This window comes from Buceros rhinoceros, unplaced genomic scaffold, assembly GCF_000710305.1.
Source record: "Buceros rhinoceros silvestris isolate BGI_N320 unplaced genomic scaffold, ASM71030v1 scaffold21811, whole genome shotgun sequence".
Taxonomy (NCBI): Eukaryota; Metazoa; Chordata; class Aves; order Bucerotiformes; family Bucerotidae; genus Buceros; species Buceros rhinoceros.
Window position 1 is genome coordinate 1,224 of NW_010395137.1, and position 5,049 is coordinate 6,272.

Genomic DNA, 5,049 nt, shown 5'->3' on the forward strand with positions numbered 1-5,049 from the left:
GGGGGGGGGGGAGAAGATGAGGAGGCTTAGTGGGGTCTGGGAGCATTGAAAGTCTCCTGAGACCTTTGCAAGTGTCATGTTTCCTTTCAGAAGAAAGGGATTCCTGAAAAAGCTGCTCCTGGAACTTGAGGAGACATGAACGAGCTGCTTGCTACCTGCTCAGAGAGCTCCAGGAATAATGATTTCGGTCCTTACCACCTTGCCAGGGGTTGCTGTGGGGGGGTGGCGTGCGCAGAAGTTACTATCTCGCCTACAAAAGAGGCAAGAGAGTCTGTCCCTATTGTGAGGAGGGTAATTAGAAGGTATAAAGGGTCTCATCGAGTATGCAGCGGGCTCTTTGGGAAGTTGGGAACCCTATTGAAACGCCTGGGAACTGGGAGCTGAGGGTTAATGTGTGTCTTTTTTTTCCTCACCACTCTCATTGACAGGGCCAGATAGACTCTGATACTCAATGCTGTTGTAAATTCAATTGCCTGGCCTCACAATGCCCACCTCATAAAAGAGAATAACTCGGGGTTGTGGCTTTTTTTTTTTTTTTTTCCAGTAAGCAAGGGAACTGAGGAAAAGACAGTTTTGCCACCCATTCTGACTCACCCCCGGTACTTGAATCCTGGCCAAGTGGAAGCAATTGCAGCCTCACACACAGAGAATTAACCACTTCCAATTGTCACCAATTAATAAGGCCGTGGTGTGGAGAGAGACCATTAAGAGCGAATGCCCGGTATGGAAGGGAAAGCTTTGTGTGCTTTGCTCCAAATTTATGAGGTGGGGCTATCGTGTAATCTCCGCGAGAGCAGCCAGCGGATGACATGTGTGCATGCCAAAGCCACGGCCAGAGGCATCACCCACCTGGGCTGCGCTTCCTCCCGTGTCCGTGGGGTGCCCGTGGGCAAAGCTGATTCCCCAGACCACCCCCTCCCCTGGGGGCAGGGTTTTCCCTGGTGGCGGTGGGACCGGCAGCGTCTCGCAGTTCGGAGCATGACTTGCTGTTTGCAGAACATCCAATTAATACAGCAGGCCCAGGGAGGTTTTCAGCAGGGAAATGCAATTTCATCTTTCAAGGTCTAGCTCTATTAGTAATCAGGACGCAGCTTCTCTGAGAACACAGCGTTACGCTGGAGGGTATAGAAAGCAGATTATCCACTTCCAAAGGCTTTTTACACCTTCCTGACATTTCAGCCACAGTTACATCCCGGAGTGCAGCCTGCCTGGAGCCTGGTAGTGATCCAGGCCAGCAATTCCCCTGCACCAGAGCGTGGGCAATCGATCAGTGCGGAAAGTCCTCCATCGCACCACCAGAACTAGGTATCCGTTTGAATCAGGAGGTTCCCAGGAGGTTTTGTTATGCAATCACAGACATAAAATCATGTTAGAGCGATTCTCTTCCATCCCCCACAGCCAGTTCCTACCCCTCCTCTTCTGTCTGAAGAAGGCTTGGAAGAGCAAATGAAAGGCTGCCTGTCGCCTGCCTGTAACCGTATACGTCCCCGGGGCAGCACCGTGTCTCTGGACTTGTCCCTCACTGCCCAGGCCCCTCCAGACCACCCCTAGGTTCAGCAAATTTCTTTTATTGACAAGGTACCCGGTCCAAAAGCGAGCCTGCCAAGCGCTACACTGCTGAGTTCAGGCACAGAAAACACTCTTTTCTGAGTGGGTTTTGACTGATTGCAGCCGTGCAAACATGACACGCACCATGGCGTTCCTCCGGGACGCCCATCTGCCAGCGCGAGAGCAGCAGTCAGTCACTGCTCTGCCTCTCAAGTGAGCCCCTGAAATGCAAGATCACGAGGGTACCACCGTCATTCCAGCCTCCACAGCAAGTCTGCAGAGCCCACGTTGTCAGCACCCGAAGTTTACAGCCAACACTGCCACTCGCTCTCCTTTGGGCTTCGGGCGAGTCTACCACCGCCATTCCAGCCTCCACAGCAAGTCTGCAGAGCCCCCGTTGTCAGCACCCGACTTTTACAGCCAACACTGCCACCCGCTCTCCTTTGGGCTTCGGGCAGGTCATGGACTTCTCTGTGCCTAGGTCTGGTGGTACAGAAGCTGGACATGAGGTGCATGGCACCAACATGCCAGAAGCTCATCACCCTTCCAAGGGATGTTCTTAACTCCAGACTACGTCAGAAGATGTATCGCTCGGGCTGACCCGCTGTGGCTGCCCTCGGGTTGTACCCAGACCCTGCACTTCTGCTCTTCTGGCTCTGCCAGGCTATTCCCGCACAGCTGGGGGCCTGCTTCAAGGCTTTCTAGACAGCTACTTTTCCAGATGGTGCTAAATTTGGGCTTATCCCTTTAAAGGTGCAGTAAAAGAGCAAAGTATGCTGCTGCTGAGAGGTAAAAGTCCAAGGGGATGGACACAGCGCCAAAGCGATAATGGCTAGGCAGAGCGCAGGCAGCCAGCAGACCAGTAATGGCATGATCTGGGTGTGGTGGAGCATGGCGAGGCGAGGGGAAGACAGCAGAGAAACCCAGCTCGACCGTGATGCTTCCTTCAGCTGAACTAAACTGCAACAGCTCTACCTCGTTCTGCGGGAAAAGCCGCGGGGTAGCTGTGAACTAGCCGATTCCAGAGCCGGCAGAAGGCCAACCCGAGCAGGGGATTTAGCTCCAGCCACGAAACTCAGCGAAACGTTCAGCTACGTCTCCACAGCACCGCGGCCCCATCAGGGGAGCGTACTGTTCGATGCAAGGAAAGAGAGTCTCCCGTAAGGCCCCAGGCAAGCAGCAAAGCCCCTCTCAGCATCTGGGCTTGCCCAGTTCACCAGCCGGCCAAGAACCACCTGGGAAAAGCACCCGAGGCTTCAGCTGAAGTCGTTTTCCCTTCCCGTCTCCTGCCCTGGTGCCTTTGTGTGCTTCTGCTTACGAGTTTCCCAGAGAGGAAATTTTCTGGCGTATCCTCCTGCCTGTTCTCCGCTCCCTGCCTCACGCAGCTGCTTCCTCGCCCTCCGCCTCCTCCTGCTCCAGCTACATCATCTCCTCCCCTGCTGCTGCTCAGCCGTTCCCCCTCCCCGGGAGGGAGCGATGCAGCCCACAGGGCAGGAGAAGCCAGTGGGGGCCAAGACCCACAGGGTGCAGAGGCGGGAGCTGCCCACCCCTCCTTTTCCACCTGGGGTCTTGTTCCCTGTCCTGCCCCATCCCGGCAGCAGCCCCACTGCAAAGCGGCCGAGGGCTGCCTTATGGAGGGCCGGGGGGTCCAGGATCGTCTCCCCATTATTCCACAGCCAGCCTGCCACCGGTACGGGAGAGGGAGATGAGGGCATCCCCGGCGCACACCACCCCGGTCCTTTAGGCTCGTGCATCTCAGAGCCCTTTGAGGAGAGGGAGTGGTTCCCCTGGCTCAATGGAGGCAGCCAGATTTACTCAGGCTGTTAAGCTGATTAATTGAAATGAAGTTCCTCCAGAGAATCGGCGTGTTCTTTGAGGTCAGGGTCACAACACTGAGACGCTTAATCAGATCTTTCCATTTAGCCCCTCTTAGGCAGGCTGGAATGCAGGCGCTTTCAAAGCCGGGCACTTGGCGCCAAATTTCTGCTCTGCTATCTTGCCTCTTCCATTACGTTTAACCAGCACATCCATCACTAGGAAATAAAACCCAACGCTACAAATCCAGCTCAGGTGATCTTTCCGCAACTAAAGCCGGTAGGAAAAAAAAAAAACAAACCACCAACTGTGTCCAAGGTTGATATTGCTGTTGTTTTAAAAAGCGATGCAGAACGGTGCGGAAAGGGTAACTGTCACTCTAAGCCGTTCCTTTCGGAGGAAGGGGGCAGATGTTTCTGTGCGGATAACAAAGTCCTTTATCTGACTGAAGCATTTCTCTGGGGAAGGTGGAGGAGGTTATTAGAAGGTTACCCCAAACTATTGTTAAAGAAAGGGGGTTTTCATTGCAATTCAAGAGCCCATCATATTACCCGGAGATAAATCACTCCTGCATGGCGACGGGGCAGCTCGAACGCAACAGACAAGCCAGGTCCCACACGCGTTAAAAGTGCTGAAAGGTTTTCCATTGTCTAACTGGTCAGCCAGAAGTTAGCATACCCAGTTAGCACATACACCATCGTGGATCTATCCCATTGCTACTCCAGTCTCTGTCAGCAGAAGGATGTTTCTTACATCCAAATACATTGATTGAAAATAATGTGATTGTGCCTATTTCTCTATTCCATCAGGTGATGCGGGGCTGATATCGCCATTTCGCCATATAACAAGATGTTTATCGTCTCAGTGGCAGGATAAGAAATGCAACCTATGCCTCGCATCTGTAGGCAGAGCTGAGTAAGCAGAAAGATCTTGGTAATGCTGGCTGGTGGGGGGGTGGTTGACCCACAAAGCTCCCAACCCTTCCCATTCACTACTCTAAAGTTCAAACCAACAGCCACAAAGTGTGGTCGGTATGGCAGACACTTCTGAGATGTGGATCTTTATCAGTCACAACCAGGCTCTGCAACAGCTAGCGAGGCTTTAAGGGAGTCTGACCTTCAGGAACTGCTGAGTTCTGCTCTTCAGCCTCTTTAAGGCACCTTAAACTCAGCAGGGTAAAAAGTGTCAGTCCTCGATAAGGTACCCGTCCTTAGCGTAAAGGGCCCTTAAAGCCTCAATAGTCTGCTTTCAGCTTGAGTTTTTAAGCAGGTCCAATCGCACCGGGCTCTTTGCCAGTTGGAGACACCCCTTCACACGATCTGGGACCTCCCCACTGGCTGGGAAACTGGGAACGCCCTGGGCACTTTACAAGGGTTTGGGTCGGAGAAGGTTACTGCACATCTTTTCAAATAACCTGTCTCACTTCAGGGACAGCACAGAAAAGTCTACAGAGCATGTAGGAATAGGTTCCACTGGAAATTTCTACCAATACCTACCCTGTTGTTCGTACTTCTTGTATAGTAAACAAATCAACATTCATTCCTCACTGCATCAGAGAGCAAACAACTCACACCTGCCTTTGCACTTCTTTTTCTTGCCTGACTTGTCAGCAGACAGCTCAGGGCCACCCGTTCCCTTCTCTCACAAACTGGGCTCTGCTGGTTCCTTGCAAGATCACACACATCT